Source organism: Callithrix jacchus, chromosome 1 (assembly GCF_049354715.1).
Source record: "Callithrix jacchus isolate 240 chromosome 1, calJac240_pri, whole genome shotgun sequence".
In the NCBI taxonomy this organism is placed as follows: domain Eukaryota; kingdom Metazoa; phylum Chordata; class Mammalia; order Primates; family Cebidae; genus Callithrix; species Callithrix jacchus.
In genome coordinates, this window is record NC_133502.1 from 5,932,161 (window position 1) to 5,949,931 (window position 17,771).

Genomic DNA, 17,771 nt, shown 5'->3' on the forward strand with positions numbered 1-17,771 from the left:
TGCTTCAGACCTGGGACTTGAGGAGGGTGCATTTAGAAGCTCTTCCAACATCCTGTGATACCAGCTGCTTATAGATGGTTCTGTGTGTGATACAAAGGGTGAAGCCCATGGGTTTGGGCTTTCTCCCTCACATCCTTCACTGTGAAGAGGGTTTCCTAATCTGAAGCTACTCTGTGTGTTATCAGGCATGCCATAAGCCCCAGTGAAGGATGCTGGCTCAGACTCAAGGGTGGCAAAGCAGACTTGTAACCAGAATAGGTATCTACTACCTTTGTGGAAGGGAAAAGCTCAACGTAGTCAATTTCCCATCAAGCATCCTTTAGATTCCTTTAAGGAATATTCACATTAAATGTTGACAAGTTGGTTTCCGAAGCAGTTATTATAATTAATAGTCTAAGCTCTTGGGTCCCTATGCAGGCTCCAAGGTTTCCACTCTATTCTGTGACAACTAAGTCAGTTTTCACATGACTGATAAAGCACAGTGTTAAACAAGTTTTATGGGAGGTCATTGTCTTGAACTGGCCTCTTGCACTAGGCCTCAGCCCAAACCGGAATGGAGTCACTCCTGATAAGTGTCACTTAATGCAACTGAACTTTGAAATGGGCAAATGTTCAAAAAGAAAAACAAACAAGAGCAAGATTTGAGTCAACCGAATTTAGCGTAAAAAGGATGTCCCCTTGTTTTCACCCTGTAAGGAAAGTAACTCTGGAACAACGAATTCACTTCCCATTCATTATTTCTACTTTCTGTCACCTTTTTCTGCCTATGAAGGCCTCCTTCTGTGCTCAGCTCAGGGAAGCCTTTATTCTATAGAATGGAATGCTACCCCATGTTCATGAATGTTGAACGAAAGCCAGTTATATCATTAACTAAAAGTATCGTAGTCTTGTCTTTTGACACTGGCTACCACCGTTTGGCAGATGACTGACCTGGGACTTTGTGCCTCACCTTCCAACAGAGATAGCATCCTTTGCACCCACCAGCAAGGGAATGGACCGCTCAAAAATCCCCACCTTGCTGCTGCATTTCTAAGGCCATTCTTGGCATCACTTGTGTTAGCTGGGTAATACAAAAATCCAACATCAAGATGTCATTAGACATTCTAGAGGATCAAACAACTTATTTCAGGTAAATGCCTTGAGATAATTTTCTCAACAGGGAATAGAGGCTGTTGGGAAAGGTAGTTTGTGGAGTCTTTCCACTCCTAATTGACTGCATAAGAGTGGGCCTTGATCCTAGAAAAATTTTATAGCAAAACATAAAAAGACCAGACAGCCTCTCCAGGGCCTATTGTCTTATATGCAAGTATCTTTTCATATAAGCTCAGTGTGTCCTCCTTTGTTCTGTTTTAGCTTGTGAGTCAATGGTCCTCAGAAACACACCCAGTTTTTACTATTTCAGATTACACGGAGGAGGGATTGAGTTCTTGTGCTTCAGTCTGACAGGGTGCATTTCTCAGCTGCCTGGGAGACCTGCCTGGGTAACCTGCTAGCCATGAGGACCATAGACCTCTACTGAGCTTATCTTGTTCCATCCAGTGCTTAACCACATTGTGTTTTTCTTAGTGACTCCAGTTTCAGATGCAATGTGTAGATGTGTTTGGAGCCTTCCCTGGGATTGATAACTGATGCTAAGCGGTCTGACCCAGAGAGCATAAGGAAATTGGGAGAGATGTCAAACAGCTATTCTAACCTGACCTCTGTGATAAAAGGAGAAAGGAAAGAAGTTATTTATTTATTTATTTATTTGGTTGTTTGTTTTGAGATGGAGTTTTGCTCTTGTTGCCCAGGCTGGAGTGCAATGGCACATTCTCAGCTCACTGCAACCTCTGCCTCCTGTGTTCAAGCAGTTCTCCTGTCTCAGCCTCCCAAGTAGCTGAGATTACAGGCATGTGCCACCACGTCTGGCTAATTTTTGTATTTTTAGTACAGATGGGTTTTCACCATGTTGGCAAGGATGGTCTCAACCTTGTGACCTCGTGATCCACCCACCTCGGCCTCCCAAGGTGCTGGGATTATAGGCATGAGCCACCGGGCCCAGCCAGGAAAGACGTTTTTTAATTGCAATGCAGTATTAAGAAAATTTGACAAGGGCAATGGGAATTCCTACAGGAAAAATCACCTGTTCGAGGAGTCTCACAGCTCATAGGAACAGGCTAGCTTGAGCATCAGCTGGAACAACCATGAGAAGTATAGTCTCGGCATCATTATAGAGATGGATTAGACTGCAGCAACTGTGATCATTATCCATTTGCTTTCCTCACAATAGGATATGCAAGATCACCAGAGTGGATAGCTCATTACGGACCACCACACCTGTTGATGTCAACCATACGGAAAATTTATGTAAGAAAGCATAAGAATCTATTAAAGCACAAAGTGCTGGTAGGGCTAAGATATCAGAAAAACAAAGGGAAGCCCCGGTGTGTGATGTTTCCCTCCTTGTTTGGAGGGGGATGGTGGGGGCAGGGAGAATGGATAGCATTAGGAGAAATACCTAATGTAGAAGATGGGGTGATGGCTACAGCAAACCACCATGGCACGTGTATCCCTCTGTAGTAAACCTTCATGTCCTGCACAAGTACCCCAGAAATGAAAGTATAAAAATAAAAACATAATAAGACAATTTAAAAAAGGGAAGCACAGAGGGGAGTCCAAACCTGGATGCTGCTTTTGCCCTCAATGGATCTGGCAATTTTCAGCAGCATTCTTCTCTTCCATGCACCTGCTAGTTTTAAAGTAGCTTTTTTCTCCTCAGTCCTCCTGGAAATTCTAAAGAAGCTGGAAGAGTCTGAGAATTTTAACAGAAGTGACAACAAGATGCTGACAAATGGAAGAAAGGCTGATATTCGCATAAGATCATGGGTGGGTAAATTTGAATATCAGTATCTGTCAAGAAATGTTTGTGAAAAGAGGAAACCAAGAAAAATTGGAATATGTTGAATGGCTGAATACAAAACATTTTAAAATGTAGATAAAATGGACAATACATAAATTACCACCCACACATTTATCTTTCTAAAACTGACGATAAGAGATTGGGTGTGTGTGTGTGTGTCTGTGTGTGTATTCATATATATATATCCACAATTTTAAATGTTCCCACAGACCAGAATAGTTTTTATCACCAGTGAAATTTCCATACTTCTTTGTAGGAAAAAAAAAACACTGATCAAAGTCACCCATATTTTAAAAAGAAAAAGGAACATGTCTTAGCCCATTTTTCAGGGCCAGTGTAACCTTGAAAAGAGAACCTAACAAGAATAAATTAAGTTGAATAATGTATAGCAAATCCCTCTCATGAGTATAAATGCAAAAATTCTGAGGAAAAACAAGGAAACAAAAACAAACTTGAACCAGTGATATATAAAAGATTAAATACATTACTTGCATTGGCATTTATAGCAGGAACTCAAAGATTTGTACATGTAGGTATCAGTGAATACATTGCATAATGTTAACAGAAAAAAATAATCTGAGAAAAACATAACTGAAACCAAATTGAATATCAGAGGTGTCCTCAAACACACAGTTAAAGCCAGGCACGGTAATCCCAGCACTTTGGGAGGCAGAAGGAGCAGATCATGAGGTCAGGAGATCAAGACCATCTTGGCTAACACAGTGAAACCCCATCTTTACTAAAAATACAAAAAATTAGCTGGACATGGTGGCACGTGCCTATAATCCCAGCTACTCAGGAGGTTGAGGCAGGAGAATCGCTTGAACCCATGAGGCGGAGGTTGCAGTGAGCCGAGATAGCACCACTGCACTCCAGCCTGAGCAACAGAGTGAGACTGGGTATCAAAAATAAAAAATAAAAAAATTATAAAAAAGAATATATAATCTCATATATTTGGTTGACATTTTATTACTCATATGTAGAATATTACATAAATTATCTTTTATCATATCATATTATACTGTTATATTTAAAAAAACAGTTAAAGAACTAACAATAACAAAAATATATACAATGATAATTTAAGACAACCCACTGAAAAGAACTAAAATAATCTTGAGAAGAAACTTGACATGGGCAATAGTTTGTGGTCCAGAGATAGTGGGTGTGCATGAGATATGGTTAACACTTTAGTACAAATTGACAATTTCTCAGGTAAGCAGATATGAATGGTGAACATTGATACATCAAAATCCCTGAGGCTGAAAAGCAGGTAGAATAAATTTTATTTCCAAAGGAAGAATTTTGAAAATATGTGTTTTTCATCAATGTTTAAAATTAGACATTAGAACCGAAAGAGATGCAAAAATTAAGTACCTGCCTACCTACTATAAAACAATATGATAACCTGAACTGGAAGATTGTTTAAAGCACAGACATTATCAACCATTAGCCAGAGTTACGTCCTCACAACAAGTGGGAGAAATGAACTTATTTGAAGAGTTGCTTAACTGATCTAGAGGAATCCAACTGAAATTTGATGCAATACATACAAAAGTGTCTAGAAAATATCAGACAATAGTATTGAATTGGAATAAGAATCATTATATTAGGGATTAGACAGAGAAGGAGAAAATGGCTATGTGCATCTATTCATTGGATGTTATAAAAAGCAACAAATATGTTTTAAAATGGAAGATAGCTCTCATAAAGGAAAAATAATGAAAATAATGTCAGAAAATGGACTTTCCAAACAAAACAGTAATACATTAAGATTTTCTGTAAAATTTAGTTCAAAAACATAAATGCAATTTATAGCTACATCTGACTTAAGGGAAATGGTATTTTGAACTTTAATAGCCAGTGTACATCTGAGCCTATCCCAAAAGAGACAGCTCTATTTCACAACAGTGAAGTCTGCAAGATTAAGAAACCTGTTACTAATATATGACAGTTTTTTTATCTTATAAAAAAGAATAGAAATATATAATCATTCAAAGGCCCACATGTCCCATGCTAGGTATTTATGAAATAACAATATAAAATATACTTTCTAAGAGATCTTTCTAAACTCAATCAAGAAAAAAGATATCCTGCATATACCTACACCAATTAAAAAGTTAAATTTATAGTTAAAATTTTTCCTATAAATAAAACTGCAGGCCTGTCTAACTTTAACAGTGAATTACACCAGCTACTTAAGAAATAATGAATTCCAGCAAAATACACAAACTCTTCCAGAAAATAAACAAGAAATAAATATTTTCCAAAATGTTTTATAAAAGCAGTATCAACATTTATTCTTTCGATAGAGTAAGATCCCAAGCAGAAAGGCTTCATAAGGAAAATCAAAGAAACAAACTACAGCTAAAGATTAATATTCCTTGTGAACATAGATTCACAAATTGTTTTAAAAGTCTAACAAATTGAAAACAGGTATAAGTTCATAGGATACTATATAAAAGTAAATTGCATTTTACCTCAGGATAAAAGGTAAGTTTAACTGTTTTGCAAATCAAGCAACAACATTCAATATATTAAGTAACTAAAAGAGAGAAAATGTAGAATCATGACAAAAGATAGAGCAAACATTTGATGAAAATTAGCACCTATTTCTTCAACATTATACTGGAGGTCTTAGCAAGTGCAATAAACAAAAAAAAAACCACATATATAAATGGCAAATAATTTTCAAAGTATATTAAGTTTTATATTTGCTTACAGATTCAATGAAATTTATGCAGACACTGTAAAAGAATTTATAGAAAAGATTTTGAAACTAATATATGAATTTAGCAAGGTAATAGGGTATCAAATTGATTGTATTTCTACATATGCATGATAAATACCTGAAATGAATTTTTAATCATATTTTATAGTAGTATAATTAATGGGAAAGATTTATGTTTATATTAAATAAGATATGCTTAAGTGCTATATAATAAAAACCATAAAACTTTCCTGAGGAAAAATTTTTTAAAAAAATGGAAGCATTTTTTAAATGGTTTATAGTAGCATTGGAAGTACACTTTATAGCAGCATTGGAAGTGTATCTTATAGTACCACTGGAAATATGAAATATTTAAGTTTGACAAGATATACATATATCACTAAGAAACGATTGAGAAAAGTTCAAGAGAACCTAAATGGATAAACTTATTTCAGGTTACTAGTCCTGAAGATAATGCATGATTGTCACTTCTCACTAAGTTGATGCATAGATTAAACACATTCCCACTTACAATCATAGTCGGGTTTATTAGAGGGAATGAAAAGATTATTTAAAAATTCACACAGTATTGAGTCTCTACCAGGTTTTGGTATCAGGATGATGTTGTTCTCATAAAATTACTTTGGAAGGATTTCCTCTTTTTGGATTGTTTGGAATGATTTCAGAAGGAATGGTACCAGCTCCTCTTTGTCTGGTAGAATTTGGCTGTGAACCCATCTAGACCTGTGCTTTTTTTGGTTGGTAGGCTAATTACTGCCTCAACTTCAGCCCTTCTTATTTGTCTATTCAGGGTTTTGACTTCTTCCTGGTTTAGGCTTGGGACGGTGCAAGTGTCTGGAATTTATCCATTTCTTCCAGGTGTACTGGTTTATGTGCATAGAGTTGTTTGTAGTAATCTCTGATTGTAGTTTGTATTTCTGTGGAATCAGTGGTGATATCCCCTTTTTTGTGTTTTATTTCATCTACTTGATTCTTCCCTCTTTTCTCTTTTATTAATCTGGCTAGTGGTGTATTTTGTTGATGTTTTCACAAAAACAGCTCCTGGATTTATTGATTTTTGAAGGGTTTTTTGTGTCTCTATCTCCTTCAGTTCTGCTCTGATCTTAGTTATTTTTTGTCTTCTGCTAGCTTTTGAGTTTTTTGATCTTGCTCCACTAGCTCTTTCAATTTTGATGATAGGGTGTTGATTTTAGATCTTTCCTTCCTTCTCATGTGGGCATTTATTGCTATAAATTACCTCTAGACACTGCTTAAATGTGTCCCAGAGATTCTGGTATGTTGTATCTTCATTCTCGTTAATTTTGAAGAACATCTTTATTTCTGCCTTTATTTCATTGTTTACCCAATCAACATTCAAAAGCCAGTTCTTCAGTTCCCATGAAGTTGTGCAGTTCTGAGTTAGTTTCTTAATCCTGAGTTCTAATTTGATTGCATGGTGGTCTGAGAGACTGTTATAATTTCCATTCTTTTCCATTTGCTGAGGAGTGATTCACCTCCAATAATGTGATCAATTTTAGAGTAGATGTGATGTGGTGCTGAGAAGAATGTATATTCTGTGGATTTGGGGTGGAAATTTCTGTAAATGTCTATTAGGTTTGCTTGGTCCAGACCTGAATTCAAGCCCTGGATATTCTTGTTAATTTTCTGCCTCATTGATCTGCCTAATATTGACAGTGGAGTGTTAAAGTCTCCCACTATTATTGTGTGGGAATCTAAGTCTCTACTTAGGTTATTAAGAACTTGCTTATGTATCTGGGTGCTCCTGTATTGGGTGCAAATATATTTAGGATCCTTAGCTCTTCTTGTTGCATTGATCCTTTTACCATTATGTAGTACCTTCCTTGTCTCTTTTGATCTTGCTGGATTAAAGTCTATTTTATCAGAGACTAGGAATGCAACTTCTGTTTTGTTTTGTTTTTCTTGCCATTTGCTTGATAAATCTTCCTCCATCCCTTTATTTGGGCCTATATATGTCCTTACATGTGAGATGGGTTTCTTGGATACAGCACACTGATGGGTTTTGACTTTTTATCCAATTTGCTAGTCTGTGTCTTTTGATTGGGCATTTAATCCATTTATATTTAGAGTTAATATTGTTATGTGTAAATTTGATCTTGCCATTTTGATTCTAGCTGGTTTTTTTGCCTGTTAGTTGATGCAGTTTCTTCATTGCGTCAATGCTCTTTACCATTTGGTACATTTTTGGAGTGGCTGGTACTGGTTGTTCCTCTCTATGTTTAGTGCTTCTTTCAGGAGCTCTTGTAAGGCAGGCCTGGTGGGGATGAAATCTCTCAGCAATTGCTTGTTCATGAAGGATTTTATTTCTCATTCACTTATGAAGCTTAGTTTGACTAAGAAAACTTCAGGCCAATATCCATGTTGAACATAGATGCAAAAATATTCAATAAAATACTGACAAATGGATTGCAACAGCACATCAAAAAGCTTAATCATCATGATCTAGTAGGCTTCATCCCTGGGATGCAAGGCTGGTTCGGCATACACAAGTCTATAAATCGAATCCACCAAAGAAACAGAACCAATGACAAAAAACACAAATTTATCTCAACACCCTCAGAGAAGGCTTTTGACAAAATTCAACAGCCCTTTATGCTAAAAACCTTAATAAACTAGGTATGGATAGAACATATCTCAAAATAATAAAGGCTATTAATGACAAACTCACAGCCAATATCATACTGAATTGGCAAAAACTAGAAGCATCCCCTTTGAAATTTGGCACTAGGCAAGGATGCCCACTCTCACCATTCCTATTCAGTATAGTACTGGAAGTTCTAGCCAGAGCAATCAGGCAAGAAAAAGAAAAAAAGGTATTCAAATAGGAAAGGAGGAAGTAAGATTGTCTCTATTTGCAGACTATATGGTTGTATATTTAGAAGATCCCATCATCTCAGCCCAAAATCTCCTGAAACTGATAAGCAACTTCAGCAAAGTCTCAGGATGCAAAATCAATGTTCATAAATTACGAGCATTTCTATAGACCTACAACAGATTTAAAGAGAGCCAAATCAATAACAAATAGCCATTCACAATTGGAACAAAGAGAATAAAATACCTCAGAATACAATTAACACAACATATCTACAACCATACAATCTTTGATAAACCTGACAAAAACAAGCAATGGGGAAAGGATTTCCTGTTTAATAAATAGTGTTGGGAAAACTGGCTAGCCATGTGCAGAAAGCAGAAACTGGACCCCTTCCTGACACCTTACACTAAAATTAACTCCAGATGGATTAAAGACTTAAACATAAGACCTAACACCATAAAGACCCTAGAAGAAAATCTAAGCATAATCATTCAGGACAGAGGCGTAGGGAAAGACTTCATGACCAAAACACCAAAAGCATTGGCAACAAAAGCCAAAATACACAAATGGGACCTAATCAAACTCCACAGCTTCTGCACAGCAAAAGAAACAGTCATTCAAGTGAATTGGCAACCAACAGAATGGGAAAAAATGTTTGCGGTTTACCCATCTGACAAAGGGCTGATATCCAGAATTTACAAAGAACTAAAACAGATTTACAAGAAAAAAAAAAAACAAACAAGCTCATTCAAAAGTGAGCAACGGATATGACCAGACACTTTACAAAAGAAGACATACATGAGGCCAACAAACATATGAAAAAATGCTCATCATCACTGGTCATCAAAACTACACTGAGCTATCATCTCATGCCAATTAGAATGGCGATCATTAAAAAATCTGGAGACAACAGATGCTGGAGAGGATGTGGTGAAATAGGAACACTTTTACACTGCTGGTGGGAGTGTAAACTAGTTCAACCATTGCGAAAGACATTGTGGTGCTTCCTCAAGGACCTAGAAATAGAAATTCCATTTGACCCAGCAATCCCATTACTGGGTATATATCCAAAAGATTATAAATTGTTCTACTGTAAGGACACATGCACACGAATGTTCATTGCAGCACTGTTTACAATAGCAAAGACCTGGAATCAACCCAAACGCCCATTGATGATAGACTGGATTGGGAAAATGTGGCACATATACACCATGGAATATTATGCAGCAATCAGAAATGATGAGTTCATGTCGTTTGTAGGGACATGGATGAATCTGGAGAACATCATTCTCAGCAAACTGACACAAGAACAGAAAATGAAACGCCACATATTCTCACTCATAGGCGGGTGATGAAAAATGAGAACACATGGACACAGAGAGGGGAGTACTAAACACTGGGGTCTATTGGGGGGAAAAGGGGAGGGCCAGTGGGAGGGGGAGGTGGGGAGGGATAGCGTGGGGAGAAATGCCAAATGTGGGTGAAGGGGAGAAAGCAAACAAAACACACTGCCATGTGTGTACCTATACAACTGTATTACATGCTCTGCACATGTACCCCAAAACCTAAAATGCAATAAAAAAAAAATTAAAACACCAAACGGATTGGCAACAAAAGCCAAAATAGACAAATGGGTTCTAATTAAACTTCAGAGCTTCTGTACAGCAAAAGAAACTATCATTAGAGTGAACCTGCAAACAATAGAATGGGAAAAAAAAATATGCAATCTACCCATCTGACAAAGGGCTAATATCCAGAATCTAAAAAAAAAAAAAAACTAAAACAGATTTGCAAGAAAAATACAAACAATCCCATTCAAAAGTGGGTGATGGACATGAACTTCTTTTTTCAAAAGAAGACCTATATGAGGCCAAAAAGCATATGAAAAAAATGCTCATCATCACTGGTCATTAGAGAAATGCAAATCAAAACCACATTGAGATATCATCTCATGCCAGCTAGAATGGTGATCATTAAAAAATCTGGAGACAACAGATGCTGGAAAGGATGCGGAGAAATAGGAACACTTTTACACTGTTGGTGGGAGTGTAAATTAGTTCAACAATTATGGAAGACAGTGTGGTGATTCCTCAAGAACCTAGAATTTTCCATTTGACACAGGAATCCCATTACTGGTTATATATCCAGAGAATTATAAATTGTTCTATTATAAAGACATGAACACATGCACACATAGGTTCATTGCGGCACTGTTTACAATAGAAAAGACCTGGAACCAACCCAAATGCCCATTGATGATAGACTGGACAAGGAAAATGTGGCACATATACACCACGGAGTACTATGCAGCCATAAAAAAACGATGAGTTTGTGTCCTTGATAGGGACATGGATTAAGCTGGAAACCATCATTCTCAGCAAACTGACACAAGAAAAGAAAATCAAATGCCACATGTTCTCACTCATAGGCAGGTGTTGAACAATGAAAACACATGGAGACAGGGAGGAGAGCATCACACACTGGGTCTGTTGGGGGAGAATAGGAGAGGGACAGCAGGGAGTGGGGAGGTTGTGGAGGGATAACATGGAGAGAAATGCCATATCTAGGTGATGGGGCGATGGAGGCAGCAAACCACATTGCCATGTAGATACCTATGCAACAATCCTCCATGTTTGGCATATGTACCCCAGAACCTAAAGTGCAATTATATATGTGTGTATATGTGTGTGTGTGTATGTGTGTGTATAACTGGGAAATATATGTGTGTGTGTATATATATATGCACATATACACACATATATGTATATAAAATTCACACAGAATTTCAGAGAGATTGGATACAAAAAACAGACTCAGAAGTTTTAAATTACCTTGTTGCAATTTAAACTATAAAGTTACATTTATCAAGATAGCGGGATATTTCCTTAAATATAGACATACACATTAAAGAATCAAAAGAGATTTCATAAACATATGTGCATATGAATGTTCAATTTTCTTTAATAATTCTGAGAGGACACTTGAAGACAGAACAAGCCTTTTTAAAAACAAAATGCTTGTATAATTGGATACCCATTTGTAAAAAAAATATATAGTCATCTTTTATCTTACATTACACAAAAAACTAATTTAGATTGCTTCATTAAGCAAATCTAATGCAAAAACTATAAAACTATCTTCCACAAATCAAAAAAGTAAAAAAAATATTTTATGGCTTTGGATTAGGCAATATTTTTTAAATAGAATACAAAAAGGCAAAAATGAGGAGAAAAAGGATCATATATGGACTTGGTAGATATTACAAACTTTTACTTTTAAAAAGACTATTCGGCATAAACTATATAGACTAACCATAGTCTGACAAAAAATTACTAGTTCGTGTGTGTGTGTGTGTGTGTGTGTGTGTGTGTATGCAAGAGAGAGAGAGGAAGAGAGAGAAAATGAGAAAGATAGAATTTTACAAACAGTTAACAACAAAATTGTATTATGTCAACACCCCAACTGAAAATAAACCAAAAAAAAAATAGCATGAAGACATCCACAACAAAGGCATTATGACTTGCCAACATTATTAATCATCTGGGAAATAGTGGTTAAAACTATAATGAGACAGCATTACAATTGCTTGAATTAAGTAGGATGGCAGCATCAAGATGTAACAAATGTGGATCAACTAAATCTGTAATATATTCCCACTGGAAAATAAAACTTATATAGGCCCTTGAGAATACAGTTTAATTCTGCCTAAGTTAAAACATACACTTACTCCTAAAAGCAGCATTCCAAGTCTTAAAAGTTTAACTAAAATAAAACAAAACATGTATATTAAAACATTTAGTCAAGATTATAATACAATGAATATAATATTATTTGTAATGTCTGAAATCTAGAACAAACCAAAAGTCTATCAAGTGGTGGAAAGATTAAAGATCGTGTTTTCCCCATTCAATAGAGGATGACTGAGAAATTTAAAAAGAAAAAAAAAAAAGAACTACTATTGTGAAGTGCATGTTTGCATCCCTCAAAAATTCATGTGTTGGAATCTTAAGCCCCAAGGCAGTGGTCTTTGGACATCTGGTCTTTATGAGGTTTTTGGTCATGAGGGTAGATCCCTTCTGATGAGATTAGTACCCTTATAATAAGAAACATAAGACAGTTTGATTTCTCTCCCTCCCTCCCTCCCTCCCTCCCTCCCTCTCTCTCTCTCTCTCTCTCTCTCTCTCTCTCTCTCTCTCTCTCTCTCTCACTTTCCCCCATGTATGGACACAGCATGAAGATCGCCATCTACAGATCGGTAAGCAAACCTTCAACAGAACCTGACCATAGAGGCACCCAGATCTTGGATCATTCAGCTTCCAGAATGGTGAGGAATAAATTTGTATTGTTTAAAGCTGCTATAATAATTAACTAAGACAACTACTGATACATGCAACAACATGGATGAACCACAAGCATTAGAATAAGATAAATAACTCACTTACTTTGATTTGTTTTTTATGATGTTCTGAGAAATACAAACCTCTCAGGAGTAAAATGTCGAGGGGAGGCAGATTGGAAAAAAGAGAAACAATAAACACAACAAAACTCTCAAACAAGAAACTCCACTGTGCGAGGAATGTAGTTTTCTCTATTGCTCTCTAACCTAACTATATTTGTAGTTCCTGTTTCATCGGATGCTGGAAACTGAATCTCAGTCTACTGTTTCACTTTTGATAACAGGTTTGTGTATATGTAGATAAAGGGAAAAGGTAGGCATCTAATCTTCCTCCACATAATTGTTTTGTCAAGCTGGCATCTGCTGGGACAGCCACATAAGCCATTGTTGTCTTTTTTTTTTTTTTAACAATGTCTTTTTTTTTTAACAATGTGACTAAAAAGTAACAAGTGAGAACCTTTTAGCTCATGGAAATGCTATATAGAATAATTGTAATTATGGTTGCCTGACTGACTATATATATTTTTGGAAACCTACTGAATTGTGCAAATGTAGTTGATACATATTAATTTATTTTTATATCTAAAATAAAGATTATATTTTAAAGAATATACTTTAAGGATTTTGTTTAATACAACCTTTAATTTCATTTATAACTTGACTTGGGAAACCTGAATCTGTGATTTTTAAGTTAGATATAGCATCATAGATCTGGCTAATTAAGACAACTAGGTAAAGAGTTTCTGCATTTCCATAGACCCAATATTTTCTAGTCTGACATTTAAGACCTGATCAGAATAGCTTGTCACAACATCTAGAATTAGTGGAGGTTTTTAAATATTTTTTTCAGAGAAAAATACTTGGTTCTTAGCTGGAGAAATAATGATGAATGCTAAGTATAAGGAATAAAACATGGAATTTTCCAGGAGACCATATCAAATATCAGTAAAAGCTGATCTAAATTTAAATGTGGTGAACTAGGTGAGTTTGAACTCAACTTTGAAGACGAAGACCATTAACAGTAACATGAGCCTGCTTAAAGAAGCTGTGCAAGCTTGGTCAGCCTCAAAAAGACTCAAGGAGTAAGAAGGATTGCCTATTAAAGGAGAGTAGAGACACAGCAAAGGGATTGAGTTGTAGAAAGTAGAATGAGGAACTAAGGATAAAGCCTAGGAAATTTCAGGAAGTTGTAGATATTTGCTCACAAAGCTAAAGGCATTAATGAGGTACTGCTTTGTGCTTCTTTTTGACATTATAAAGCACTATAAAGTTTCTTACCCAATTAAAGCAATAAAACAGAAATTTTGTGAAATATAACTTCTTAGCAGAAAAAAAAAAAACTCAGGAATAATTGTGTTCAAAGATACATAATATATTCTTATTTTGGATGATATAATTTCATAGAATGACAGTTCTCTGTGGAATGACCACATGATGTTGTTTTCCCACTGGGTGGAATGATGTTAATATAATTGGATACTCATACATTAAAAAATTCAACTAAAAAACTTTAGGAGAGAAAGAGCATAGTATATTGTGTGATGTACAATATATATTTTAAAGAAGAGTTAATATTTTCGTTGTTGCTCATGGATTAATCTATAATTTAAAAACGTGTATTTCTAATAAAATGTATCCCCCAAACCTACAAGATAATGTACCTACAAGGTAAATCACATGTAATTGCCAGAAATAAAGGAATTGATTGATGAGGGAAAATACATGAATAGCACAATGAAAAAATACAAAACTTGTGTTTGATAGTTCAGGAAGGAAAGCAGGGCCACCACAGTGACATCTGAGAAATCCTGAACAAAGAAGTCAATCAGAAAAATTTTTCAAGGAACAAATGATTAAAACTAGGTCTTAAAATAGGGAAAAGAAAAAAATAGGCACAAGAAATGGTAGGTTCAATCAGTATGAACAGCTTTCTCAAAAAGGTGAAACTAGAAACCTATTCTTGAGAACCCCTGACATGTGTAGTTTGGTTGTGGCGTGAATGTCAACAGGACACCTAGTGGTGGCTATATCTGTAGTTCCTGTTTCATTAGATGCTGGAAACGGAATCTCTGCCTACTGTTTCACTTTTGATAACAGGTAGTATATTTAGAGTAAGGGAAAAGGTAGACACCTAATCTTCCTCCAAATAATTGTTTTGTCAAGCTGGCATCTGCTGGGGCAGCCACACAAGCCACTGTTGTCTTATTTTTTTTAACAATGTCTTTGAATCCAAATGTTCTTCTTACTTCAGTCACTCTCAGCACATGCTCAGAATGCTACTCTTGGAATAGCCTTCAGTGTTTAGAAAAGTTGGTAGGGCTGTTGGAAAACATTTCATGCTGCAATTGAGTGACACCCCAGTCACTCTAATGTGTCCAAATCCATGTTGAAACTTGTAGAGCTTGCTGAGAATGTCTTGGAAAATTCTGCCTAGATTCATCTTACATTTACTTTATATATGGGTTTTTGCAGCTTCTATGAGTTCTAAATTATAATAGATAAAAAAGTGTCATCTCCATATAGGCTATTCCCCATAAAGGTTTAGGGATTTCTGTTACTGGGATTCCCAAATGTGGTCCCTGAACCAAAGAAGTTCCCAATCACTTGTAGCCTATATAGCCAGCTCCCTTTATCTATTGGTTATGCATCCATGGAGTCAACAAATCACAAATAAAAATTATTAAAAACAAATAGATAGTTGTATTTTTACTGAACATTTACAGGTTATTTTCCTTGCCATTATTTCATAAGCTATATAGGATAAAAACTCTTCACATGGCATTACACTGTATTAAGTATAAATAATCAAAAGATGATTTGAGAATATATGGAAGGATGTGCATAGGTTATCTGCAAATACTACACCACTTTATATCACAGACTTGAGCATCTGTGGAGTTTGGTATCCACAGGGGTTTCCATAGCTAATTCCCCCTGGATACAGAGGAATAACTGTATAGATTTACCCTAAAAAGCTGAAAATAGTCTATTTTTATGTTTTATTTTCTCTTTGAAGCAACCAGTACATGACAGACAAAAGAGACTTACAAAGAGAAAGAAAGGAACGGAGAGAAAACCAGCCATAGAGCCCATGATAAAGGCAAAGAGAGACCGAGCTACAAATACAGATATGCACAGCTATCCTGTAAATAATTCTAAACATGACAGGTTAATAATAGCTAACTGCATTTGTCTTCTAGGGTCACCTCAGACTGACTGTTCCAAACAACAGAAATTTACTTTCACACTCTTCTGGCAGCTGGAAATCCAAGATCAAGGTGCTACCAAGACTGGTTTCTGATAAGACCTTTTCTTTTCCTGGATTTTCACAACCACTTACTTTCTCACTGTGTCCTCATGTAGCCTGCCTTCTGTGTTTGTGCTCAGAGAGAGCTGTCTAGGGTCTCTTCCTCTTTTATTTATTTATTTATTTATTTATTTATTTATTTATTTATTTATTTATTTATGAGACGGAGTTTCGCTCTTGTTACCCAGGCTGGAGTGCAATGGCACGATCTCGGCTCACCGCAACCTCCACCTCCTGGGTTCAGGCAATTCTCCTGCCTCAGCCTCCTGAGTATCTGGGATTGCAGGCACGTGCCACCATGCCCAGCTAATTTTTGTATTTTTAGTAGAGACGGGGTTTCACCATGTTGACTAGGATGGTCTCGATCTTTTGACCTCGTGATCCACCCACCTCGACCTCCCAAAGTGCTGGAATTACAGGCGTGATCCACCGCGCCCGGCCTCTTCCTCTTTTAAAGGAAGAATAGGCATTTCAGATGAGGGCCCTAGCCTTATGACTTCTTCTACCCTACTTCCCTAAAGACCTTAATTTAAAATAAATCACTCAGGGGTTGTAAGGGTTCAACATACCAATTTTAGATGGACAAATTCAATCTACAGCGTTAACTCATTAAAAGTGTCTTAGAGATAGTAGCTTTCTTTTACCATGTATACCATCTTTTTTTTCATCAGAATAACCCAATAAACAGGAAAGTTCTTATTAATATAATGATCATTTTTACTTAGCACTTAGGGAAGAATGGATTTATAGTAGCAAATGATAGTCACAAATATATACGGTAATCTAGTGTTTCTAAAACTTTCCATGTGCCTAAAAAGTGCCCTCATAGTTAATAATTTCTTCTTAACAATTAGACTTTTTTGTTGAGGAAATAAAAGGGAATTGTAGTATTTGTGTTAAGATAGAGTGCAGATGCAGAATGGAAGTAGGAAGAACACAGGCATGGGTGTTAGTCATTTCTGGGCTTGAACCTTACTTCTTTTCACTTTCTATGTACTCCAATTTCCTCCTATTTAAAAGCAGAAGTGTAAGAATTAAAGAAAGAGGAGAGAAACATGAAGGGTGGCTCAACAGTCAACAGTTTTATTTCAAACCTGTGAGAGAACTCTGAGTTAGGTCAGAAGTCACACTTTCTTATAGACTAAGAGTTTTTAAGGATTCAGGATGGGAGAGTTATCAGAGGCTTGGAATGATTTTGTGTCTCTTTGTTGTGCTTATCCGAGAGGGAGACTTGTGTGTCTGCTCCCATATATCATTCTGCAGCTGCAGGCGTATCCTCTGAGTCTGCCTTTAGTTTCCCTATTGTAGCTTTCCTACCTTTGAAGGGAAGGAATGTGCTTATTAAGGCCCACAGTTTTTCTGGGGTCCCATTGTATGAGAGTGAAGTTTAGCAGTTACCCAAGAGACTTCCTCTCTGCCTTCCTCTATGCCTGAGCTGTCTCATCTGTGTTTTACTGTCTGCCCTTTTGTGGCTGCTTGTAGTTAGGAGAGAAGTGATTTCCTTGAAATGCATGAGGCTAGAAAGGCAACCAGAACTTAAAGAGGTGACGGTTGTTTGAGATGAGGGTGCTCCTGCTCTGTCAGGAAGTTAAGTCACTTTTATAA